Source organism: Miniopterus schreibersii (assembly GCF_964146895.1).
Source record: "Miniopterus schreibersii genome assembly, chromosome: 3".
NCBI classification, from domain to species: Eukaryota; Metazoa; Chordata; class Mammalia; order Chiroptera; family Miniopteridae; genus Miniopterus; species Miniopterus schreibersii.
The window spans coordinates 86613167-86640919 of NC_138103.1; the positions used below are offsets into that span (position 1 = coordinate 86613167).

Sequence of the window (27753 nt, forward strand, 5' to 3'; positions counted from 1 at the left end):
AAGCTGAGCAAGCTCCACCCCACCTCTGAAATGGCACCAGTTCTCAGCAGAGCAGCCTGGTACCAGTTTGGGCTAAAGTCCTCAAACATTTCCCCATGTACTGATGATACCATGACGGGACAAATGCCTCCTGGTCAGCAACTTGCTTTAGGCACCTAAGAAGTTGTTTTTTGACATCTTTCCTTGTGTTTGATTTTGAGCAAATAAATATTTTAATTACAATGAAAATGCTTTTATTTATTTTTTGTTCCAAGTCCTCCAGGAAGTGACAAGAACCATGATTTTTCTTGTGTCCAATACCATGGCCCGTCACTGTGACAGGCTACCTCATTTTCATAGGTCGCATTAGGTTCCCCGGAAAACTACTAATGCAATAGCTGTTTTGCTTGTTGTTGTTTTTTGTTTCTTTGTTTTTAGATACCCTCGACCATTTATGCCAGCCTTTTCCTTAACACACTTGAAGCCTGGCTCTCTCCTTTCTTACTATCTTCCTTTTTTGGTTTGGAGAGAAGTCATTCTTCCCGATATTGAGTTGAGCTTACTTGAGGAGACTCCCAGGCTGGGACACAACTGGGTTATGGCATCTGCGGTCTTTGGGAGTCTATGTATGGAGCAGAGGTAAGCAGATGTTGGCATCTGGGCAGCATTTGCACTTGGAGAAGTCAGGGAAACAGCACCCCTCATTAATTCCTAGCAAAAATGTGCATCCTTTGCATTCTGTTTGGCAACGTGCTTGTGCACTACCCAATTTATTTTGGGCACCATTCCCTGCATTGGAGTTAAATTTAAGACCTTCTGATTCTCAGTAGGGGCTGATCGAGAGAAGAATCAGGTGGTAACGAGGAAATGGGGCAAGACTGCACTATCTAGCACTGGAACCCCCACAACCACATTTATTCAGGAGGAGAGCCACATGGATAATTGTTCCACAACATTCCTTATGCCATAACTTGTTCTTTGCAGAGTTTAGTGGGTGATTATGGGGGAAGGACAGCCAAAGAATTAAGAACTGTCTTCCCAACACTGGTCCCTCTGCTCTAATCCCCGGCCCTGTGTCTGTGGGAGCAGGTAGGCCCTGCCTGGAAAGAGCCCTTGCTGCTCAGTGAGGCAAACCCCCTCCTACCATTGGTTCTGTATATTTTCTTAATAGGAAATGCTGGAGAGTAGAAAAAGTACTCTGGGACTGAAAGCCTAGTTGGGAAATTGTGGTCGATGACAGGGACCAGGGAGAACTATTTAGATAGAGGATGAGATGCTTTTTATTCACCTTTCATCTCGGGCAAAAATGTTCCTAGTGTTGGTGCCAAGGCCAGGTTGCTCCTTCCACTCCAAGTCCAGTGCTGCGTAGTAAACACACGCCTGCTCAGGTTTCCGGCTATCCTTTCACAGAACATAAAGAGCAACGTGGAACAGGGAACCGAAGTTAATCTGTTTTCTTCCAGTTGCTCAACGTGTAGTAACAGAAAGTGGAATTCAAAATCCCTGATGCTAATCTTTGGCACTGCTCTAGAAGTGACTGCCTGGATTTGTGCGACAGCCTGGGACAGTGGTCAGTGAAGGGCTCAGGGAGCATGGCAGGCCCCTGCTCAGAGGAGAGCTCTGCTCCATTTCTGTGCCTCCAAACCTGTGCCTGCCCAGGACACCTGAACCATAGCAAGAGGCGGATCCCTGTGGCACTTCACAAAAATCAGGTGTTTTCCCATTTCATGCACTTTGAAGCTAAGGTTTCTCAAACTCATTTTGACATTTTGGGCTGGATAATTTATTGACATTTTGAACTGGATGATTGTCTGTTGGGGAGTTGTTCTGTATGCATTGTAGGATGTTCAGCAGCAACCCCGATCTTTACCCATCAGATGCCAGAAATACTTGCCCTCCTTATGCTTTTCTCCGCACAAATTCCTCCAGATATTGCCAGTGCTCTCTGGGGTGCAAAAGAGCCCTTGCTTGGGAACTGCTGAGTGAAACTGAGGATGTCCTTTCTGTTGGCTATGTGATAGTGAGGTTGTAATAATGGGGGGTGGAGGGGAGGGTAGGAAGGGAGAAAGATAAAATAAAGACTATACAGATTTTGATATTTTACTTTGATTAAAAATCATAAATATATTTAGGGGAGGAAAGCTGTAGAGTTTCACATATAATACTGGCTGTCTGGCCTTGAGCTTGCAGTTTGTAGATGAGGTCTTGTGACTCAATTGAAGCAATTTGGTTCTCTAGCCTACACTTACCAGTGGGGCTCAATGTATCAAATTTTCTATGTGGGGTGATTTTTGCCTCCTGGGGAACATTTGGCAACGTCGGGAGACATTTTTGGTTGTCACAACTTTTGGAACGTATGTGGTGGTGGCGGTGTGTGTTTGTGTATGTGAGTGTATGTGTGTGTTACTCGTAACTAGTGGGTAGAGGCCAGCAATGATGCTAAACATCCCACAGTGCACAGGACAGGCCCCATCCCCCCAACAGAAAACTACCAGCTCAAAGCAGGAGGCTGAGAAACCCTGCATCTATCTAGCCTCATAGATGGTGTGCTGGAATGAGGGACACACATCCAACATATTAAATTACTGAATTAATATTTATGGTCAAAGAAATAGGATGGTTTGCAATTTGCTTTCCTGTTCTTGTACCATATTTATTTGCTATTCACTTACATGGAAAAAAGAGAAAAAACACACACGAAAAAAGCAAACCAACAAAACTACTTTTTTCTTCCCGCCCTTTGGTTAAATTGTGAACAGTTCCAGCTTGCACGCGTGAGTCGAGCCTGGCGCGGGCCCATGTAAACCGCAAGTACCTGTTGGGTTGGGTGCAAGTATGCCCCCCGCAGTGCTGGGGTGACATGGCCACCCCACTTGATTTAAATGCAGTTAAGTTCAGGAAGTCTTTTCCTGTAAGTAAAGAAACATTTGACTTACCTTTTCCCAATTGCGGATGCACTTGCCTTTGGCGTCTGTCCGCCTAAATATGGTTATGGTTTGTCGTCCGGATTTTGGAGGACGCCCCTGAGCCTGAATCAGGTCAGGAGGGCAGATCCACCCTCCCGCCTGGAGGAGACCGCAGCTCAGTGGTTCTCCGGCCGCGGCGCGGGCAGCCGAGCCGCCCGAACACCGCCAGAGGGCGCCCACACGCCGCGAAGGAAGCTCCCGAGGCGCGCTCGGCTGTTGCGGGGAAGGTGAAACTGGCTTTTGTCTAATGAAAGAGCTCCCGCCGTGAGCGAGGTCCTGTTACGCTATCCTTTGCGTTTGCTTCTTGCCAACAGATCGCGAGGCGAGCGTATCTCCCCACCCGGCGGTTATCCTGGGTCCGGGTTCCACGGGCGGCAGACCCCGGGGCTCCCCGCGCGCCGCGGTCGGCGCGGCTGCGACGCGGGCGCTTCGAGCGGTCGCCTCGGCTAACCCGGTCTTCCCGAGGGCTGGTGGCCTCCACTGAATCACAGGCACACCCACGGCGTCCCGCGGGTCCTCTCCTCGGGCTCTGGTCCTTCTCAGGTCCCGAGAGCGCTCCCGCCGGACAGGAGCTGCGCTGCCGGTGGGAACCGCCGCGCCCCGGCGCTACCCCGCGCGCCTCCCAGAAGGGCCAGCTGCTGGGGGCCCCCTCCACCCGCGGACAACCGTCCTTAGGGGTCGAGGGAATGCCACCAGGTCACTCCCAACCCCGCTGCCTGTCGGGGTTTTAGGATCTCAGCCGGCCTTGGGGTGCTGAGAAGGGTAGCAGGGGCAGGGGGCATCACTCATCACCTCGAGGCAGCCCCTTAAGTCTGAGCGAAAGTCGTAGCACTTCCAGCCAACGGTTCTGAGAGAGAGAGAGAGACCCACCCACGGACAGCCCCGCGCAGCGGGGGAGGGGGGCACCGGGGTGGGGGGCCCCCCAGAATGTGGGGTGGTGGGGAGGGGGTGGGAAACCCACACGGAGGGCCGATCAAGAGAAGCAGGGTGGGTACTGGGATGGAGGGGAGGGGGGAAAGGGGACCACCGGGATGGAGAGGGGCCGGGGGAGGGGAGGGGGCTTAGGGAGCGCGGGGGACGGAGGGGTAGAGGGGAGGCGGGCGGGGCGCCGCGCGGAGGGAGGGGGCGGGAGGCGGGCGGGTGGCGAGCGGGAGGCTGGGCCGCGGCTCGGCGGGGGAGGGCGCTGGGCAGGAAGGGGAGGGGGAGCGCGAGCGCAAGAAATGCGGAGGCTGCAGCGGCGGCGGCAGTAGCGGCGGCGGCGACGGCGACGGCGGCAGCGCTCCAGCTCGCTCCTCGCCCCGGACTCCGCCGTCGAGCGGGAGAGAGCCTCCTCGGCGGCCAGACCCCGGGCCGGGCGACGCCAGCAACCCGGGCCCTTCGGCGGCACCGCGTTCACCCAGGGGCGGCGCAGGCACCCAGAGCCGGTAAGGAGGCGCGTCCCGGTGGCCCCGTCGCCCAGGCAGACCCGCGGCGCCGGCCTCCCGGGGGCCCCGTTTCCCCCCGCGCGGTGCCCCACTCCCAGGCCCTCCGTCCCACCTCCGCGCTGCAGCTGGGGTGGCTGGGGGGGGGGCAGGGCCGCGCTAGACCGCGCCGGGCGTGGGGGCTCGCCGCGAGGGCTCCGTTGCACTTCGGGGATCTGGGGTGAAGGGGGCCCCGGAGCTGAGAGGCTGCAGCCACTCGCGTGGTGGCGAGGATTGGGGAGGGGGGTGGCGAGTCCGATAAATGGAGTTGGGGCGGGGGTGGGTAGCGGGAGAGAAGCTGCTAGGTGAAGAAATTGCCCAATGCGAAGCCCTTTAAGCGCCCCGGGTCCCGAAGCGCAGGCTTTGCGGGGCCGGAGGGAGCGCATCTGTCATCGGAACCTTCCCCGCGAGGAAGAAAGCCCTCGGTGCGAGGGGCGCAGCAGTAAAGATGGAGGTGGGGGTGGGGTGCGGCGGGAGGGAGGGGAGAGAAAATACGGGGAATCTGGTCGGATCAGAGGAAGGAGGCGGCTTTGGGCTTTATCGGGTGGGTTTCCTTGACCGGCGGGACTGCTGCCTCCTGGCGTGGAGTGGCCAAGGAGTGCGAGGCTTACGCGACAACGTGCCTCCAGGAGCACCTCCGAGTGGATCCAAGCCCCAGCCTCGGACGGGACTGAACCGCTTTCCCGCTAACCTGCGGGCCTCTCCGAGCATTTCATTTTTTGGAGTCTTCGGTTCAGAGCATTCACCGGGCGCTCCACTCGCGACCCCGGCCCGGAGGGTGTGCGCTTGAACCTGACGGCGCTCGGCCCCTACCGGCCCAGCCCCTCTGTGAGCCGAGGTTTGGGGTTTAGCAGGTTTTGCCTAAAGCACTAACTCTGAAACCTGACGCCCGGTTCCTGTCCCCCGCCCCCCCCCCCGCCCAACTCCCTTCCGAAAAATAGAAATTGCAGAATCCCGGGATCGGATCGCACACACAATGTGCGGCTAGAACACGCATTCTTTTCATGAATATTCATCGAACGCTGGGCTGAGCTCCTTATCTGCTTCCCCAGAGATATTTCCGCCCCGAGACAACTCCGTGGGCAGCCTTGGCTGGTGTAATGTTCACCCTGCTGACACCAGCACCGCGCACATGGGCGCGTTTTTAGTGCCTTGAACCGGCTGCCACACCTCGGTCTCCCGCGAGGCCAGTGGCACGTACGTGGCAGGTTAAAATCGGGCGCTGGCATCGAGGTGGTCTTCCTACCGACGGGGTGCGGACCAACACCCTCACCCCCCTTCCCCCCGGATTACAGCCCGGCTAACAGATCCCCAGGGCTGCGGGCAAAATGAATGAATCCCGGCTGTAATTACCTATTCCTTTGTCTTGGCCTCGCGCATGCGCGGGAGAGCAGGGTGTGGAGGGCCCGGCAGCCGGGTCTGAGCTCTCTCTCCATCACCCACCCACCCACCCACTCCCCGGCGAGGTGGAGGAACAAAGGCGTTTGCCTAAATGTTGCAGAAAACCCTAGGGTGAAAATGACACTCTCCCACCCCGCCCACACCCCCGTGTGTGTGTGTTTCTTGTTTATCAGGCTCTCTCTCATCTTTTGCTTTCTTAGTGATTTCAATTGACCAAAAATGAGATTAGCTTTTATAATGAGAGCAAATTGTGGATTAGGAATTTTTTAATGGAACACTGTTATCTTCCTTTCTAGTACCGTCCCTTGTTCATTTTCCTGTAGCATTGCACTGCAGTGCATGGTGACTCTCTTAATTTGCATCAATTAACTGCTTGACTTTTTTTTTTTTTTTGCTGCTGGTCATTTGATTAAGGGACATTGGTCTCACTACTTGGGAAAAATTGAGACATCATGGCTTTTATAGGAACAAGATGGCCTACAAAACCCAGAGCGGAGAAAATGGGTACCTCGTCAGGATCCTAAATCCTTTCATGTTTCTCCTGCTTCCTACCTCACTGTTCCAGTAGGGATCCCCAAAGGCAAACCCCACGGGGATGGAAACCCGCTCTTGGGGGAGGAAGAAGGCAGTCCAGCTGCTGGGGTAAATATGGTTAAGTCCATTGCGCTTCTTTCTCTTGTTTTTTTTTTTCCTTCAGTATTTAACAGGAGCCATAATATGTATACCTTTGGCTGATTTTCTCTCCAATAATGTATTGTCCAGGCTATAGCTTTTTAGATTTCTCTTTGGGCTATTTTTTTTTTACCATTCAAAAGGAGACATTGTATATATAAAATAGAGCTAACTATATTTTTGCTGTGGTACATACACTTATATGAATTTTACGCTTACATATGCTCGGTACACCCTGGTAGGACAACACGTGGCAGGAAAATGGAAATCACCTCTTTTGTTCCTTCTCATAAAAACTTGAATCTTATCTAAAAGGGCCTTTACTTGGTAGGATAACTGCCTGGTACCTGCTCTATTCCTTAGTATTGAGTGATTTATCATGATTTAGATGGCTATATGTACTTTTTATCTTTTTTCCTGTAGGTTGTGTTTTTGAGGGAAAGGGGAGTTGGAATAGAGACCAAATTTAATAGCAAATATATACCAATGTACCCCAAATTCAATGAGTTTTAGGTTTTTGAGCAAAATAATTTTAAAATAGAATTTTTAAAAAACAATTAGTTGCCTTACTCTTTTAGCTAGCTCGATTTTTGCCAAGCCTTAGCAGGCGGAGAAAGGGAGCTAGCTAATTGGGCCTTTTGGCAAAAATGCTCCAACAGTGACTATATGGACAGCGGCATTTTTGTCTTTAACTGGTGCTCATGCTTTCATTGTGGCCTGTTGAAGAGAACCCTTTCTCCCCCAAGATCACTGTACTGAAAATGTCCAATGGAAGAGCTCAGCTCAAAGGGCTTCAGCTCCCTGTTCTTGGAGGTGTCATTATGTGTGTGTGTGTGTAAATTACATTAAGAACAATTTAAAACCATTTTCATTCCATGGTCAAAATAAGTGGAGTGTGAAAAACTTACATTTGGATGAGTTTTGATTACTATAAAATAAATGTCTGTGTTTTTCATTGCAGTTTATAAAAAAAAAAATTGCAAAACCCAAAACCATTTTTAAAGCAATTAAAGGTGCCAGGTGTATATATTATATATGCACATGCTATAAAATAAATCTCTTTAGTGGTATGAAATTAAACCAGTTGGAATAGAATATCATTTTATAGTGTTTCATATTTGTCTTTGGAAAATAATTTTATCTCTAAATATGTATGTAAAAGGGAGGGAGCCCAGCTAGTCTATTAAGAAGCTCATTTCCAATTTCTACCAGTGTACCCCCAAAACAAATGGATTTCATTGAACATCTTAAATGAAGATGTTCATTTAGAGGCTTAAAAACTCACAATTAAGCCCTACTGAACTTTAAAAGCTGTAATAAACAATGCTTTCTAAATAAAGGATTTATAAAATTGTTGTCTTATTTTTGTGATCTCTTGTAAATTTTTGTTTTGAAAATGTCCAAAAAAGGCCTGTCAGTTATTACTTGTTAAAAGCACTTGCCTTTGGTGTCAGATACTTTTGAAAGACGTACTTCGGGTTGCTCAGGCTCCTGTTTCTCTACGGGTAGTTTTTACCTCCTCATTGTTGCACCTTTTTTATCAAAAGATTAACATTTCTTAATGACCGTCTCAGCTGGTAAACTGGAAACCAGGGAAAACCTTTCGTATATGGACAAGGGGAAATGATGTGGAATCTTCTTCATTTCATCAAGTTTTCTCAGCTTACTGAATCTTTTTCATTATTCTGTCTCTTAAGACTTGAGATAACCCAATGAAACATGAACTTTACTTTTTGGCTTAATTATGGTGGATAAATATACAAAAATGACTTTGAAGTTGTGAATTGTCAGAATTTTTTCAAAGAGTACACTCTTGTTGTGTTTTGGGGAGAGTTGTGTTTTTTTTACGGTTTCCTAGGGCATAGTGGATAGCAGCTGGGTTTGAAAAATCTTTAGGGACTGGCTGGGCCACTTTGGGCAAATTACTTTAAACCACTCTGGATTTTACTTTCTTCAGTTGTCAAGCTGGGATAATAATTCCTATTTTCAGGCTATACTAATGACTACACATATGTGTAAAAAGTGCATAAGTACAACAGCTAGCTCTTAGGGGTCTCTGGACCTTTCAGTCTGTGTTTTAGCACATTCAGTGTGATTGACATCACTAACTAATTTCTGTATATTGAGCTGTGTTTTTGTTTCGTGTTGATTAATCAAGATCTGAGGGCTTGGTATATTCAGTGAGAAATAGAATATCTCATTCTCAAAGATGCTGTGATATCATAGTCCCAAACTTCTGTCTTTAGGGATATACATATTTGAAATTCTGAGACTGCATAGGAGTTTGGCCAAAAGTGGATTGAATGAAGCCGGGATGGCCATTCCCATTGAATTCCCCATGCCAGCTTATGTAACTCAAGAGATGGCATTTGAGTTCTTTTGAAAAAATACAGGGGTAGTCTTAAAACCACAGAAGTTCCCAGCCTGCCAAAGGAAAGTTTTTGTTAAATGCCATACCTTCCACAGCTAATGAGACAGACATCTAGGTGTCACAACAGAAAACTTGTCCAGTGATCCTTATCAAGAGTAAAAGACAACCATAGAGCCAGATCTTACCAAGATGTAGTTAAGTTGTAATTTTGAGAAAACAAAAGCCCAAGATGCACTGTGATTAAACAGCATTCTCTCTTTCCTTCTGGAGGTCAGAAATGGGATGAAGTGGGCTGCAGAGAGTCTCATAGTGTGTTTTCTTTCTACACCTAAGGATTTAAATAACTTAAAAAAAATCAGGCTTTCCAAAGGTATTCGATTTTTTTTTTTTTTTAACAAACAGGGAAAGCAGAGATTTCTTGACTAGTCAAGGCCATCAATGAGGTTGAGACTGAGCAGGCTTCGAAGTCTAGGAATAAATTCCTGAAAACTTTAGAGATTGAGAAATAGAAACCATCTGCTAGCACCACAGGGGCACAGGGCATAAGGAAACATTTCAAGATAATATAGGAAAATGGTGTTCAGTGGGGAAGGCAAAGCATTTACACACTATTTCCCCCTTATCACTTATTTTTTGAACGTTGAACTGATTTTGTTGTGGTGGTTGTTTATTTTGGATGAGGGAGGAAGGGCTGGATTCTTGTTTTTTTTGGATTTCTCTCTGAAATGTATACTTCAGCTACTGCTCTACATTGTGAAGGGAGTCTAATATCTAGAAAGCATGGTTTGGAGGGCCAGGTGTGGTGGAGTTGGACTGGAGCCAGATTCACCGGGTTGAGAATCTTGCCTCAGCCATTTTCTATTTGGGTAAATTTTGGCCAATTGCTTAGCTTCTCTGTGCCTCAATCCCCATTTGAAAAATGGGGGTTACAATACAGAGTTATTATAAGGATTGAGTGAAATGACAGTGCCTCACACATATTATTCAGTGCATCTTAATTTAGCATATTCACCATAAAGTGGGGAGAAGCCCAGCTTTCTTTACTTGATCCCCTACGTCTGTAGCTGTTCATATGCTTGTTTCAGAGGTCATATTGCCAGACAGGCCATGGTGGTACCTTGAAGAGAGTAGTTGGTAGGGCATTAAAGTCTGTGCTTTAGAATAATCCTTTGACACCTTGAATATGTAGCCAGGACACTTGTCCCAGTTTCAAAAGTCTAAAGTGGGTAGGTTAATACAACCCCAGCCTCCACACTGAACTGGCATTAAAATGAAGAAAAAAAAGTGAAAATCCTTGGAACTTGAGAGACCTTCAGAGAAAGGCTCACTGTGTGATGCTGGGGGTAGACTTAATTCAATCAAGTTCCTGAAAGTGCTTGGCTTTGTTGTGCCTTGAATCAAGGTGCATTAATTGGCATTTGAAAGGAGTGTCTTAGTCGTTAGTACTAAGATTGACATAAACCAATTTATATATTTACAATCCCAAGGACACATGGTATCTGCTTCCACTTTCCCACATCCCCCATAACCCCCATTCCAGGAGGAAAACTGAAGCTTGTACTATGCAGAAATGTAAAGGTGTTGCACCTGTTAACAAAATTTGTGGAAGTAAGTATCTGCATGGAGACTTTGGTCACTGGGGCCTCTTCAAAACCCAAAAAAGTTTCTTTGGAATTTCAGATGTTTGGGATTGGTCAACCCTCTTCCAATCAGTTCCAGTCTTTCAGGCATATATTCCAGGGATATGCCCAAGTGGACTGTTTTTGGCTTTCCGGACACTGGCTTTTGCTGTTGAGTGAAGGTAAAGCCATTCTTTTTTTGGTTAAATCATTTAAAATAGTTTCTTTAAATATGTTTTGAATCTTATGGAATCAGGAGGGAAATTATATTTTACTTCTCTGTCAGGTGTCCACTGTAGAAAAGAGGTTTTGGGCACGGGGCTTATAGCTTTACAAAAATTTCCTCTATCAAAGGTTTTTTGTTGTTGTTGTTGTTTTTAAATCTGGAGAACTTAAGGTTTGAAACTGGACATTTGTTGGCTGTTTATTGTACATCATGTGCTCTCATTGAGTTTTATCTCTTGCAGGCCTCCCCTGAGTTTGTCAGGGTTAGTATGTGGCCCCTTTTTCGACCATAGGGGTTAAATAATGCACGTAAGATTCTAGAACTAATAAAATGTGACAGAATTCAATCCAAGTCTGATGGCCCTATTCCTCTCCACAATGCTACTCTGTACTTCATAAGCCTTGGACATTTTACCTTATGTAACATGGACAGCCTTCTAATGTATTCACATCGTCAATGTTATTTAGAGAAAGTCGTGCTAAGTTCTTCAAAGAATAATTATGTTATAGAAAAGAAGCAGTGTGGAATAAATATTTAATCAGTCAATACATTAAGTAGTGCTTCTTGCGATAGTGAACATGGGCTAATGTCCTCAAGCCATGCCTTTTCGAGTGTGATGCTGGTGCTGGCTGCTCTTAAGAAGCACTGTGGATAGATGTGCATTTGGTCTGCTCCCTTCCTGTGCCTCATTACACTTCACGGGTGGAGGTAATCGCTCAGACCCCTCTCCTGGAATCCTGACTTTGCCATACTAACCAGATACTAGCCAGCCCTCTTCCAGCTACGCAGTAGAGTTGCCTGATTAGAAATAAACCAGGTCCTAAGTGTGTTAACTAGTTTTCTTCATTCTGCCTCCATGCAGAATCCGTGCGTGCAGGATTCACTTGCAGAAACTTGGTGGCTGCTTTCAATATATCTGAACTACAACAGAAGGCCTTTGTAAAGATTCATGTCATGGTAACAAAAGGTGTGAAGGCTCATGACTAAAACACTTATTTTGGAACCGAAAAGAATCTTAGGAAAGTTAGTGGCTTTCTCAAGGTCCTGTCAGCTGGTTAGTGGCCGAGTGGAAACCCAGGTTATTTCCCAATAAAGCGTTACTCCCACCGTCCCTCCCTTCTGTCTAATTGAGTCAAACTCTTATTCATTGTCTGAAACTTAAAAGCCAGTATTCCTGCCACTTTTTTGAAAATCCCAACCTGACTCTGTGTGTCTCTACCTGCTGCTCTCTCCCATCTCCTACAGAAAGAACTTCTGCTCTTGGTACATGACTGTGCCCCTCATCTCCAGTCTCTACCTGCCACTGCTTTATCTACTCACCACCTTTCCCCTCAACTGACCTTTCTTTGCTTCTTACATCATAGGCACATGACTTCCTTCATATGCCAAAGAATTTATGGCATGTATTAAAATAACTGCTCATAAAACTAAATTTTAGTGCCATATCTTTTGTTTTCCTCCTAAAATTAACAGTGGTACAAGGTTGGGGAGCTGCGGATGGAGGGTGCATGTTTGAGAAGAAGCCAGTTGGTTGTAGACTAATTTGGGAGCTACAGAGCAAGCGGAATCGTCAAGCATCAGGTCTAGAAGCGCTCGGGAAGCTCTTGGGAAATCCAGCAAGCTGTGTTGTGGGAGGTGATGGGTGGACATGAGCTTTTACTCTGATTACTAGTGTTATCTGGCTCATTGGTTTGACAGCTGCATAATATATGAGGTTCACTCTTTTTTCTTTAGAATTATCATGTATAGTATTTGGGCTGATTTAGAGGGTTTAAAGGGCTCTAAGTTTCTGAGGCAGTCATTAAAATATGGAACTGAGGTACATGTTCAAACATTTTGCAAAGCTTAATATTTAGATGTTTGAAACTGATGTTAGCTATGTTAACTGTTTACATTTGTATTTGGTGAAACTGTAATCATTTTAGATAAGACACAATTTTAATTTCATATTTTAAAATGATCATCTGTAGATATTTCAATAAGTGGAGAATAAGCTTTGATATTTTTTTCCCAACCCCCAGGGAAACGAGCAAAAAATAACTTCACAATTTTTTATAATGCTTTAAATATTACAGTTTTTCAGGTTCAGAAAAGGATATGTCCTAAAATAAGCCCAAATTGAAACCTCTTTTTTTTTTTTAAGTCTCTGAAGAAATAGATGTTAGAGAGTTTTTCCCGGTTGCACTTTCTTCATGCCAAGTTTCCTGAATTGCTCGGCAAAATGATTTTGAAAAGACCCACATCATTTACCCGCTGACAGCCATTCAAAACACGATTACCACCTAGGTTAATGTAATAGGCAAGTTAAATAGTAACAAGATCTAATTGTGGAAAAAGTATATTAAAAGGGGAAACAATAGCAGCCGTCTAATAACTGTGAGAACATTCCTATTTCTTAAGGATGTATATAAGTTGGGTCTTCCCAGAACACTGTCTTAAGCTTCTCTGAGCTTGTCTTGGAAACAGTAAAGGCCGCCGTAGGAATATTTGCTCCCTTTGACCTTTACAAATGTTCTCAGCCGTTTCAATAGAGGATAAGCAGCTCCTATATTTGCCTTTGGCCTATTTAAGATGATGGGGGAAAAGGAAAATCTAGAGGAAATCGGTGATTTACAGGTGGGGAGATTTGAGGTGATTTTCTCCCTTTATCCTGCATTTCCCCAAGAAGGTAGGGTGAGTTATGTGACCACCGGGGTATTTACTAAATACGTTGTTATGGTTAAGCAAGGTGTTCTGGAATCTTCTATGAATGACTCGTTTTCCTAAGGAAAAAAAGAAAGACTCTCAATTAACAATTGGAGGTGACATAGTTCCTGGATCTTCTTGTGATGACCCATCCTTGGTGGATACCACCCTGTTGACAGGAGGTTTATTGTGGCAAGAGCATTTCCTCAGTAGCCCTGGTGACCTTTTGTTGAGACCTCAAGCTTTGAATTCCCAGTGCTCACTCAGCTGGACTTTAGAAACCTGCTTCCAGAAATTTCAGTGTTTGGTTTCCAGACAAATAGCAACAATTGTTTGTCCCAATGTTCTTGAAAAGGTTGTCAAGACAAGATTGATAATGGTTTCCCAGGTATAAATTTCTTCATGTAATTCACATCTGAATGTTACTCTTATCCCGAATCCGGTCCAATGGTTGACTAATGAAAAGTCTCCTTGAAGGTTTCATTGGTGTAAGGGACAAAAATTAATAGCTTGCTTTACTCACCTCTACCCTTTCCATTCAAACTGGTTTTGCTTCCACCATCCAGAGAGCTTAGCTTTCATTTCAGTTGTCCTAAAGGTTCCTGGGTGTGTGGTTGTCCCAGGGGACTGCAGCTGGCCACAGTGCAGAGAGAAGTCCCTACACAATGGAAGTATAACTCACGATGTTACTAAGGTAAGAGCTGTAGTTTTAAATATGACACACTCTCAATGAGAAAACATTCTAGGAATATTTCTAAGATATTATGTTTAATTTACTACTAACTCTGAATGTAGAGAAGTCATAAAAAAGTGAATTTAACAAAATGAACTTTCAACAGTCTTCACATCTCTTCCCCTCATCCAAACAACCATGTTAATTACTACTTTCTGCTTAAAAAATATCACTTTTTTTTGCATTTTAAATTTTAATGCTGTCGATAATCACACTTTTATTTTATTTACTTATTTTTTTGCTGTATCCTTGCTTCCAGCAACCAATATTCGACTGTTCAGGGGAGAAATGGTGGTTGGAGGGAGCAGTTGGCAAATCGGGACCAGAGCACTCGTCTAACCCCTTTCACTTGCCTTTAGACCGAGAGACACTGCTTTCGAGTCTCACTCTTGTATTGATCGCCATTGGCCAGGCAGACGACCAAAGGAGGATCCTTTGTCATTTCTGTAGTGAGAGCCAAGAACCTCAGATAAAGGGCAAAGAAGTCCAGGATGATGTCATATTGTAAGAAATGTTACTGCTGTTTCTCAGGGGAGTGAACAAACTCAGGCCAACTTTGAGTTGGGCATGATTCCTATTGGAAGCGGGGCTGAACTGGGGGGAGATATATCTAAAAAAACAAAACAACACCCAAACTCTTGGGGTATTGAACAGTTGTTAACACCTTGCTTACTGGCTAATTTCAAGCCAGAAATCGCCTGTGCAACTGGCTACTTTGGTCAGCAAGGTGCTTAAAATTATTTAAATTAATGTAAGTGCCGACACAAGTCATCTTGTGACCGGTCGGCAGTGTCCGGACATGGAAACTGGTGTATACTTGTGACCGGTCAGCAAGGTGTTGTGACATTCGCAGCAGTCAGCGTGGCAAACCAGCAGGCCCTGACACTTGGGCAATGGTGTGCACAGTTTACCTGGTAGAGAACGTATCTAACTGCTAGAACAAATGTCTTAGAGCACTAATGTGCACCGTGGTTAGTGTGAGATTTAATGGGCCAGGACGCATGTCCATTTAAATTGGATTCTGATAACACATTTAACTACCTCCCTACCTAATTAAACAGTTCAGTCTAGAGAGAGGGAGGGGCACCTGTGAGCAACAGAATTTCTTTATTAAATACTGAGGTTTTGAAAAACCCTCCTGAGGAGGAGGAAATGGCCATGCTTGAGGGAAGTTCAGCGCGGTGATTTTGCAGCCATGTGTCTGAATGGGGAGAGGGGAACATCATTCCTTTCTGTTCCCAGGAGTGTCCGTACTCCCCTTGTGTGGGCAGGGCTTCTGGTAAGTACAATATGGGAAGCAAAACTACAGTGTTCTAGGTCAGCAGTCAACATTACCTCTTATTTCTGGGCCCCATGGCTCCCTCCTCCTAGTGCTCGAAGGGGTGAAAAGAAAATACCCTGGGAGAGGAGGAAGTGAATGGATAGGAAGGGTGGAGCAGAACAGAGGTGGTGGAGGACACTGGAGCGTTGTTCCCCTTAGTCCCTTAGTGCTGCCATAACAAAGACCACAGCCTGCACAACAGAAGTTGATTTTCTCAGTTATGGAGGCTAGAAGTCCAGAATCAAGGTGTTGACAGGTGTGATTTCTTCAGGGTTCTCTCTCCTCGGCTTGCAGGTGGCTGACTGCTTGCTCTGTTCTCACAGCCTTGCATCTGTGTACTTGCATCCCTGGTGTCTCTTCCAGTGTATTCTAATCTCTTTTTTTATAAGGACACCGGTGCTATTGGATGAAAGGTTCATCCCAATAGCCTCATTTTAATTTAATCATTTCTTTCAAGGCCATATCTCCAAATAGTCACATGTTGAGGTACTGGAGGTTAGGGCTCCAACAAATGAATTTTGGGGGTTGTACCACTCAGCTCATTACAATTTATGTTTTATACCAAGGAAGGCATTTTACAGTGAAGGACAATTTCCAGCTTCTGTGCAAAATGCTGTTTCACGCGTTCCCACCCTCAAGAAGGGAGTGGGGAAAATCCGCAACACTTGAGCCCCTGGTTTGATGCTCAGAAATGCAGGTGGGGCAAAGATAGGTGTCCTTATCTTATGCTTTAGATGCAGAGAGGTTAATTTCGCTAAGATTCGCATTGCTAGAAAAACTAGAGCCTGGTGTGGGATTCAAAGCCATTTTTCTGTGGCTCCATTGTCCCCCGGGGGTAGCAAAGGTGTGTGCAGGTGCCACTCCCTCTGTTGTACTCCCGGTGGCCATGGGTGCATGGAAGAGGCCTCAGGATCCTTCTCAATACAGTGCTTTAGGCAGCCGCCACCAGTCAATGGGCATTAACACATAGTGAAGCCTGTTTTTCATTCTATCATATATTATCATGCTTTCTCTCTGCCTGAAAGCTTTTCCATTAGGTTTTTATATACCTGAATTTTACAAGACAGTGCAGAAAGAGACAAGGATGGACTTAGTGCGTCTAGTGTAAAAATAGTCTTGAGTAAATTGGAGTTATTCTGAGAAAGCCCACTTTAGAATCTCCCACCAGTAATGGCAGTGGGAAAGAGCCTTCTTACTCTAGATGAAAGGATTGACCAGATGTGTAGGCCTGTTTAAAATCCTGTTCTAGCATCCATGCTTATTGGTAGGGATTTGCCATACAGAATGTTACCAGGGGGCAAGCCTTACTGGATGGAGACTTGAACACATTAGAAGATAGATGCTGTAACAAAAGCATGTGTGGAAAGAATGGGTGAGGTTCTGCTGGGTTTCTGTACCATGGGACACTAAGTGCTGGGAAGGAAAGTATGTCAGGAATCATGTGGAATCTTTGATGACACAAAAGTCAACGCTAATGAATTTTGGGGCCTTTCCATACAATAAAACAAGTAGTGATACTTCATGGATTCTTTGAGGGGGGTTCTTTGATTTGGGTATGTCCACACTTAGCTCTTTTGAGAGGCTTTTTTAAAAAGAGCAATTTATAACCTTTGAGGGTACCCTCTCAAGTGATGCAATTATTGCTTTCTGTTTCAAATTTCAGATCATGTCACATTGTGTTAACTATGGCAATAAAAATATTACCTCATTGATCCAAGGTCTAACTGAATATAACAATTCAATTTTACTATACTAAATAAACCACTGGCCCTAAAAATAATCGAAAGTTGGTACTATTCAATATCTTTCATAAAAATTTTCACTGATAAATTACTTTCTGCATGAAACATGTGATGTGAGTTACCGTAGAATATTTTATTTTAACTCTTTAATTTATGTGTCTTTTATTTTCAAGCCAGTATCCACAGTCTTCTTTCAGTGCTCACTGTCTTGGTCAATAGCACCTTCTTCCATTCATTCCAGAGAGCAGGGCTCTTCCTGGTAACAAAGCTCTATCAATTCTACCTTGTAAGTGTCTCGCATGTATGTCCATTTCCCTTGTGGGGGAGGATAATTTTTTCTCTACCTTTCAAGGTTCTTCTGGCCCATCTAATAATCAAGTTGAGACAGAGTAAAATTAAAGTTTAATAACAAGATACCACTTTCAACTAAAGACAGAAGATATTGGGGATAGTCAGTTATGGGAGGTTACCAGGAAAAGCATCGGTAAGTAGGGCAAAATTGTTACTCAGATTTGAGTCCAGTCCATGCCTTCTCCATTGATAAGTTTATAGGGATTTAGATACCTTCCTGATACAGTGAGGGAAACACCCTTGCAAATGGAGATTTCCTCAAATGTCAAGGTCCTTTTACAAAGGATAACTTCTACTTGATTTTCAGAGCTTCTTCCATATCTGCTGTTTCTTAAAACTAACCAGCCTAAAATAATCAATATCCTGAAGAGGTACATTTTGGGATGGTGAACTTTGCTCCCCTTCACCCACTACCCAAAGCCATGAGTCTAGACAAAGCCTCCATCCCTGTCCTTGATTACTGCCCAATACTCTTCTAAATCTAAGCCTCACATTCCTGTGCCTAAGACTTTATATCATGATTTTCTGTTACCCCTAGAATAAAATATTAAAATCCTTCACTGCTCTGCAAGGTCTTGTATGTTTACCTCCTGTTTCTCTCTTCCACCCTTTCATTCTCACTCTCTCACCCATCCTCTGCTCTCCAGCCACACTGCCCGCCTTTCAGTTCTCCTAATGCTCCAAGCTCTAGTAGTAATACTATTCCTTATGCCTGGAATATTCTTTTTCCCACTGTCCAAGCACTCCTCAGCTTAAATGCCACTTTCTCAGAGATGCCTTTCCTGACTGTCCCCACACCTCTCATAACACTTGCCTTCTTTTGTCACTACATTTATCAAAACTGATGTGATTATTTAATGTCTCTAGATGAAAAGACCAGCTTGGATATGTCAGTTTTGTTGACCGTAACAGTGCTCTGTAACAGTTCTGATACATATCAAGCACTCCACATTTGTTCAGTATCACAGGCTGCCTACAGTACATCGCATTCATGGAGGGCACATGTCTTTTGAAAGTTACCTTTGGCAGTTGAGATGACTTCCATTTATGGACGGTAAATTTCACCTCATCAGTTGTGCTTACTATGAAGATGGATATCTGATGAACTCCAATTAGTGTAATTATTCTGTTTCCCGGCAGTAACCTTAGTAGTAATTGTTCTAAATCCCTGAGACATTATGAGTAATTAGTACTAATGGCTCATGCATCTAAGCTTCCTCCCAAGGTAGAGATTCAAAGGAAGAATGAAATTGTATATATTATTTGTGGGAAACAAATACTATTACACTGTGGAATCTTTTCAGAAGTAAACCACAAGGAATGAAAGCTGGGCTCATTGTCCTAACATTCCTCATCCCTTCTTCCAAGTCATTGAACACCCTGGGTCCGGGTTCATTCCAAACCAATGCATTTTTGTACCAGCCTTTGTGAAGTTGGGAGCATTCGGTCTCCAGATGACCATGTGGTTTAAAAATCTTAATTTACACATAAGTCAATTATAAACCTAACCAAATAAATGGTTAGGAATCTAGTCCTGGTTCTGTGCTGTGACCACATTGTGAGTTCCTCCAAGTCAGGATCTTGCTTCATTCATCTTTGGATGACAGTTTCCAACACAAAACCTGTGGTCCAGTACTGGGCTGAAGGTACGGAACGACATGTTCCATAGTGCCCCTTGGCATTGTGCTATACAAATAAGACATGTGTCAGGGTGTTGTCTTTTCTTTACTTTCACATCCAGGAACCAACTTGTAATAAACCTTTTGCAAACATCACAGTGTTTTTTGGGGGGAGGGAGGAACACAATTAAGACAACATTTGTGATTTACTCCCCTGCCCTCCCCCATACCTTGTCCTTATGTTCTTATATACTTCTTGATGTCAATATTCAACTTTCATTGTCTCACCCCTGAGTGTTACTGGCCTTCACAAGTCAATGTCTAGTTTTCTAAATCTAATACTTATTGATGATATTCTTATCACATTTTAAAAATGTAGTCTTTTACAATAATATAAAATTGATTTCTAAAATAACCTGTAGTTAAATAATAATTCAGCGTTCCAGTAAGCAAGTATAATTTGGCAATACAGTCGACTCATTCTAAAACATTTCTAGATATTGATACTTTATTTGTAAAATTCTTATTTTAGTAGGCTTCTTTTTTACATATTAAAACTAGTTACAGTTGAGGTGATTACAGGGTCCTTATTGTTTACATTTGTGAGCTGCGTTGGGGTATAAGACATCCCCATACCATTTGTACCATACACACTTGCTACTTTTATTGCTAAATCAATATTTGGTCTAAACATGGTCTCATTTGAAATAAAGTCAGACAAAGCCAGTGGCGTTGTCTTCAGCTGTGACTCCTTTAGCTTCTCCTTCTTCCCCTGATGCCTGTCCCCCCAACATACTGGATGACACTTCCATAAGGATCAAAAAGAGCTGGCCATCAGGACAGGGGAAGGTCATCTACTCCACAGGGTCAAGTCAGTTTGATTTAAGTTGAGTGGTAGACTAGAAAGGGCAGTGATAGCTCTTTGCAATTAGTTTTGTATTTTATGTACTATTTAGCCTCCCTAACTCGCCACACTGACTGTTGATCTCTCACATACCGAGCTTCATGTTTTGTTTTGAAGTCTTGGCCCAGGATGTAGATTGCGTCCTTGGAATATGTAATTAGCTGGAATGACATGGTATCGATGGTTGAGCAGCCATTTATGACACAAATGAATAACTGGATGACTGATGTCCTTTTTGATGTGTATTTCCAACAAGTTTACTAGAGGATATTTTCCTTTATTATTATTTTGAAACCCTCTTATGTGACTTACTAGGGCAAAGGTATCATTTTGGTTTCAAAAGTGGAGAATATAATCAGAAAAGTTGCCGTGGCAGCAGTAAGGAGCCCAGGGCATGCTTGGTGTGGATACTTAGATTCTGACATTATTTCTGCTCTATAAATTCATTATTGGGTTGGACGCTCATGATGTACACTTATTCATTTGAAGTCATAACTAAACAATTATTTTATATAGTTAAAAGGTACAAGTATTGCTTTTACGATGAGTTGGTTCTTTATTTAAACATCAGTGGCTTTTGTAAGCATATTTCTAAGACTAAGCTTTTTAAAAGCAGTTCGAATGAGCAGACAATGTAGGATTTTTTTCTATCCTGTTAAATTCAATGTGGGGAAATACAAACCACATTAAAATATTGCACAATTAATGTTTGTTTATTGAATGAGCTGGGAGCGGGATGCCAAGGCCTGTTTCCTTCCTTTTAAGGAGCTTATAGTCAGTGAAGGCAAACAAGCACACCAGTAATTACAGTGAGACAAGTGTTAGTCTGTAGATAACATGGGATAGAGGTATTAACCAGCAGATAGTCATTAAATTAACTACTTGGATCAGTCATTACCTGCCCTTTCTCTATTCTTCTGTCAGAGCCACCTCTTTGACTTGACTTTATTTAAACATCAAATGTGAGATACTCTGCGTTCAATCAGCTATTATTTAAAGAGTTTTATGTACATACCACTTTTGAGAATATAGAATTCTGGATTGATTTCATTTAATTCAAAGGTCTTAAAACTAGATAGAAAAGACATTTATATATCATAAATTTTCATCAAAAACAAAGTACTTTGGGTTTATGAATTGAAGGAAGAGCCTTCCAAGAATAGTTAGTTTTTAAAATACAGTAAGAATATGCTTTAGATTTTGAGCAGCATCCTTACAGTAACTGAGGGACCACTGGGGGAACCGTCCCCAGCAGGTGCTCCCTCCTGCCAGTCTGTTCATTCAGGCTAACTCAGCTTGAAGAACAGGGAAGAATCGTCGTTTCTCTTGTCTTCAAGATGCCAAGAAAAGCTCACAATGGTTTATAGGATCCTTCAGATCTTTATTTTAGGGAAGTTATTCTTTGATCCAAGGGATAAATGATGCTTGTCCTTTGTTCTAGAGAGATGTCTAGGGACACAAGTTGAGGATACATGGAAATGACGCTGAAATTGCACAGGACATATGACAAAGGAAGGTTTCTGTATACAAAGAAAACATTTAGTCTTCATAAAACTTGCTTTGGAAAACGTTAATTCTAGAGTTTCTTTGTAGATTGGGTAAGTTTGTAGCTAAAGTTGATAGTTCATGTTTCTGTTAATGTTTTGTGATAGGAACTGTATTTCTCTGCATATCTAGTCCTTTCTGCCATAAAATGGTGGTTTCTCTTGATTCCTGAATTGCAAATAGCTTCCAGAGGCAGCTGGGACTCTTGAACATGATTTATTTTTTGAAGTCTCTCGATAAACTTGTGGCAAGGTTGGTAACCAATCTCTTTATCATTCCTCTAGCCTTCACCTTCTAGTCTGGTTTGTGCTACCTGTCAATAGTAATGGCTGATTGACAATTGATTACTTCTCAACCCCCCTTGGACATAGGAACCCTTTCTGTTGGTTCTCCTAGAACTTCAGACAGTAGGTGGCCCAGAGTAATTGCTCAATGTGAATCAATGATTAATCTTAGAGCTTATTCTACCTTGGGGAAGAAAAGCAAAAATGATTTATTATTACAAGTATTTAAACCAGTGTATATATTTGTGGGGATCTTGGGCAAACCATTCAGAAAGCTAGTTTCCTGGTTGATCAATGAGAATTACAGTGTTCCTCCTCTATTGATGTTCTCTCCTAAGTAGTTAAATGGCTCCTGACTATATTCTGAGAGCATGTACTCAGAGTTTAGTTTTCATTTATTGTTTATAAACACAGAAATATTTTAATATTAGGAATTAAAGATTTCTATCAAGTCCTCATAGATCCCAATATCTAGAAGTTGAGTCGTTCAAGTGCGGTGGGTAATGCCCACTTTTAATTAGCTCTGTATCTTAAGAAAAGATTCTCAATAGGCAGTCTTGATGCGAAAACAGCACAACTCCGTGTATCAAAGAGCTGTTTGTGCTGCTGTGTAATTCCCCTGAAATTTTCACAAGCTGGAATTTTTCTGTATATCTTGAAAGCTTGTTAATGGAATCTCCAGCTCAGGCTGCAGTAAACAACCAAGAATTCTTCATTGAGGTGTTACAAGGATGTCAGGAAGGCTGTCTGACAGGGACACCAAGAACCCTCCTTGAGCTCATCTGGAATGCTGTTGGGATTAAAACACAGACTAAATGTCTGTTCTCATTTTTAGTGACTTGGATGGTTTTCATTTTAAAGAGGGAAGACTGCCTCAGGCCGTGGTTGAATGGACTTGCAGGCATTACAGGTGTGGACCTCTGGAAATGCACAGCATACATGAGTTTTCTGCCACCTGGCCCTTACGAGGTGTTCCCTGATGTTTTCTAAAGTTAGACTACTAATAGTGTCACCAAGGTAGTACGAACCACGATGTGTGTGTGGAGGCTGTTTAATTATGTAAATGCTTATTTGGAAGATTCTTGTCTTTTCCTGCTTGGATGGATCCAAGCAGTCTGACACTTCATGGATACTTTCTTTGGTTTGTGACTTGAAATGTTTTTTTGAATTATACCTGTCCTATTGCCCAGGTTCCTTGCTATTTCTTCTCTATTTAATTTGCTCTCTTTTTTCCAGAACAGCACTGGACTTTCTCCTCACAGTCATTCCAGGTTTGTTTGGATCTCCCCATGATCTTGGTCTTTCTTGTCCAGGAAAAGTGGTCACTATTTTCAACCCACTCAATTTCCGTAGCTGGCTAGCTGAGGTTTTATTGAAACCAAAATAAAACTTCAAAGAAACTGAAGAAGCTTGAGCCTCCCTGCTGTCCCTTTCAACTAACACCTACCGATGTTTATCTTGGAAATAATTTGATGTTTATTTGATGAAACATGTAGTTAAGTGTTAATGGAGACTAATGTGAGCCTTAGGGCCGTGTGCACAAACCTTTAATAGTCTGTGTGGAGCATTTGATACTCTGCGGTCACAGGTTTCTATAGAACCCATGGAAGCTTAGAGTAAAATGCTCGCCGGGCCCCCACATAGCCTCAGCTGAATGGACTGACGTGTAGCCACAAGCACTTTGCATCTGAACTTGACCCATCTTTTCTTCTTCGTCCCCTGCCACCTGTTCCTCTGGCATCACACTGTCTTCAGTTTGCCGCCCTACTGTCCAGCACCATGAACTGCTCCTATTCCCTGCTCCGTGTCTGGAGTGTGGAATGCTAGGACTATTTAAACATGAGTCATTATAGATTGTACTTAAATACTGATATGACAGTGCCTTTTCGAAGACTGTGGAAATTTATTTTTGAGTGTAAACTGTTAATCACCTGCTTTCTATTCAAATGTGATTATCTTCAGTAAACTTTTAAGTATCTTTCCACTCAAATGAGGACCGCCCAGCTCTCTGATAAGTGCCTGGAAAAGGAGTATTGATGTAGTGTTTGCTCCTTTTAGCCCTGTAACAAACCACTTTTGCTGGCTCATTCAATAAAATGTGTAAATGAGTTGGAGAGTAAAGCTACACGGCTCCTTACCCCTCCCTAATAATCAATCATACTTGAGTAAATAATGCACACTGCCTTTAGCGCTTTCTGAAAGAAGGTATGGTGTATATGAAAAGTCCCCCCATTCACTTTGTGTTTTCTTTGTAAACAATTTTGGAAGTCACCAAACTCAGCTTCCAAATAAAATAGGTCAGTGTTAGCACAGTAGTCATCCCGCCCCCTCCACTTCCCCATTTTCAGAGGATATGTTCAAAGACCTCCAGTAGATGCCTGAAACCTCAGAGAGTACCAAGCCCTGTTTATACAATGTTATATCCTACACAAATATACCTTTCCACATGAAGGAAGCACTTTATGACTTCTCTTTGGCATGTCCAAAGTGTACCAGCATCACTACTCTGCGCTTTGGGGCTATTAATAAGTAAAATAAGGGTTACTGGAACACAAGCACTGGATACCCAGATGGTTGACCTGATAACCTGGAGGGCTACTGACTAATGGGTGAGGGAGATGCTGGTCAAGGGGATGAATCACATCTTGGGTGGGGCTGAGCTGGACAGTGAGATTTCATTCTGCTTCTCAGAATGGCACACAATTTCAAACATGTGAATTGTTTATATCTGAAATTCTCCATTAAATACTTTTGGACGGCGATTGACTGTGGGTAAGTGAAACCCTGGATGAGTGGGGACTACCATGCTTGTAACAGAAGGCTGTATATTTGATGATGACCGTCAACCCTGCACTCCCCCTGGGATCTGGGCCTCAGTGTCCTGCAGGATGTGTTGAGATAGCCCAAGTTACCCATCTTAGTTACAGCTTCAAAATCTTCCCAGGGCTTTGCAAAGTCAGGTTGACCCTAGTTGGTGCCCACTTAGGAATTCAGATGTGTGGCATGTTTGTATCTGATGATGGCCTCTTACTGTTGAAAACTCAAGCTTCAATTAGTGAAGCAAAACTCTTCTAGTCTGGATTTCTCCCAAATCTGTGACTCTATACTATTCAAAGTCCTCTTTACTGGTGACCACCGAGGTAGTCGTCGGGTCTTTGGAAATGTCCCTCCCCACCCCCCAGTACTGTTGTGGTGTTCTTTCTTTTCCAGTGTCCAGTCCTGTAGTTGGAACTGTCAAGAGACATGCATTTCAAAGACTGCTAAGTAAAAAGCCTGCATGGTTGTGATTTTGATTCTAAGTTGAAAGCTTAAAACCATCATTACAGGGAAGGCAGAACTAGGCAAAGATTTATTTTTAAAATGACATTTCACAGCATTTTGTAATCTCTTTTAATTATAAATTGCAAAAAAACCCCACCTTGTAGTTTACTGAACACAGGCTTACCGTGTGCTAAGCAGGCAGTGTTCTGAGCTTTATAAAGATTAACATTTTCAGATGCAGCCACCTGATGAGGTAGGTGCTGCTGTTATCCCATTGTGCAAATGAGGAAGCTTTGGCACAGAAGTAAGTAACAGGTCACGTAACCTGCTGAGTGTGACTCAGCCCTTCTCGGTCCGCATTCCATTCTCTTAACTTGTTTGAATTTTCCCAGGCAATAAAAAAGAGTAATTTATTGCTTCCAATTTAGGTAACTTTTCCTCGACTGCTTTAAATGAGTGCCATGCATTAGCCACATTTGTTGGAAATGAATGAGATTCTGAAGCTTTCATAGGATCGGTCCCAGAACTGGAGCAAGCCAGGGTGCACAGCAGCCACCATTCCTGTGAGCCCCTGAGGGCCACTAGGGTCCCAGATGTCCCCTCTCTAGTCCCTTTGACTGCACTGGGTGGATGTCAGGTTTGTGGGTCAGTTCATCAAAACAAAACAAAAAAGTCTTCTGACCCCACTGACCAACCAGGAGCTGATGGATTTAAGGACAGACAAGGCTGCAAGACTAGTGCATGCAAAGCTGGGTTTTCTGAAACTCAAATTTAAGCTTTTTAAATAACGTTAAATCAGGGGACTCTTGACTGAGATATTGAATCATGCTGTATTTCCCCACACAATCGGAGGTGTGCTGCATTTTAATGCTGAGTGGTTACCTCGAAGAAAACACCTCCCTCATTCACTCACTCTCTGCTTTCTTGAGTGACGGAAAGGACGAACATCACAGTAAGGTGCTGTCTTACTGCTCTGCTCCCTGAGAGTAAGAAGGCAGCCTTTGAGGCACCGTCAATAGTTTCATCGATCACTATGAATCACAGTGTATTTGTGGTTTCTTTTTTTCTTTTAAATTTTCTTGATTACTCAGTAAAGCAGGGAGAGGGAGAAACTTGAGTGTACATCTATATCTGCAATGTATATATGAGGTGAAATGATTCTGTGGCGTTACCTCTTTCTTTTTTAATAGGCGTTTTAAAGTAGTTTTGGGTGCACAGCAAAACTGAGCAGAAGATGGAGAGATTTCCCACACACCTTCTGCCCCCACACATGCACAGTTTCCCCCACTATCAACATCCCCGGCCAGAGTGGGACATTTGTTGCAATCCACGAACCTATACTGACACATCATAATCACCCCAAGTCCATAGTTGACATTAGGGCTCACTCTTGGTATTCTACATTCTACAGGTTTGGGCAAATTTATAATGACATATTCACGATTTTAGTGTGATAACTGTGTCTCTTAATAAATGCTTAAGTCAGGGCTTCTCATTTAATTTAAAGGGGGTTAAGGGATTGTAAGTGTATTTATTATGTCTCTATGACTATCAATAAGATGTTTAAGAATCTTTAAACAGCAAAAAATGGTTAACATTATTTATAATAATACATATTTGCTCAGCTTGTTAATATCCTGTGGACTGGAACTTTAGGAAAAACAACTCAGTTAAAAAAAACAAAAGCAAGCATCTTTTTCCTTCTAAAAGAAATCTTGCTGGGGGCGGGGCATATCTTTAAATAAGTGAACATGTGCTTATAAAATGATGTTTTTATAGACCTTCCCATCCCCATAAATTTGTTCCTCTCTTAAAATTGGAGTATGAGACAGTGGATCATGGGTGTAAAGGGAGAGAGAACATTCTGGATCACCTGTAGCACACTGCTTCCACCCTTCCATGAGACAGGTGGTAAAGGATGTGGCTCCTGACTTCATATATACAGCTATGTTATGTTCCTGTGAGGTTTTCTTTTGATTTGGAGGGTAGAAAAACATAAACGTTACCATGTGTTCATTCAATATGGCAGAAATCAGCGTAATAACACACTGCCCAGTGGATGTATGTGCTGTACACTTTCAGGCTTTTGAAACTGATCTAAAGCTGTAATTCTTAACACAAATGCTGCTTCAAACAGTACCAGTGGTTGGGAATCTACTTTGATGTGGCCTATATAAAGTTCCTGGGCCAGCACCAAGCCTGCCTTTGATGGACTAACCCCTCAGTCAAACTCAAGAAACTGGATCTCTTTGAGTATAAGACAGTGGCAGGAATGACGTATGTGAGCTTGGCACCTCAGATGTCCCAGATTTAACTTAAAAGAATGGGTGGGCTTTGTGCTATGGGAATCAGGATAAATATACTGCAGAGTATTTGGAAAATAGCTGGCATTTGTATTCTCTTTAGCAGCACCCCACTGTTGCTTGGAAAAGGGGCATTAGTGAGCAGAGAAATCTCTGCACTGGGCCACCATGAAGCTGTCTTAGGCATTGATGGTCAGTAGCCCCGGGGTCTTGAGGCTTCCTCTGTCTTGCTCTTGGTTGCTTATGATGATTTCAGTTCAAACACTCAATATTTCAGATGTGGGGTGGATAGTGAACATGTGGTTTCATGC

General features: G+C 43.4%; 1 protein-coding gene and 1 pseudogene across 2 annotated transcripts in view; one reads left to right on the top strand and one right to left on the bottom strand.

Moving 5' to 3' along the window:
• Positions 1-3759, bottom strand: part of LOC308554327 (glyceraldehyde-3-phosphate dehydrogenase pseudogene) — a 78318-nt pseudogene extending 74559 nt beyond the window's left edge. Inside the window, exon 1 of the transcript XR_014000601.1 lies at positions 2916-3759. The product of XR_014000601.1 is annotated as a glyceraldehyde-3-phosphate dehydrogenase pseudogene (transcript). The remainder of the gene's footprint in view (positions 1-2915) is intronic.
• Positions 3760-4196: 437 nt separating this feature from the next.
• BASP1 (brain abundant membrane attached signal protein 1) overlaps positions 4197-27753 on the top strand; it is a 45316-nt gene continuing 21759 nt past the window's right edge. Inside the window, exon 1 of the mRNA XM_081131809.1 lies at positions 4197-4369. The gene's annotated coding sequence lies outside the window, so the exon portion shown is untranslated. The remainder of the gene's footprint in view (positions 4370-27753) is intronic.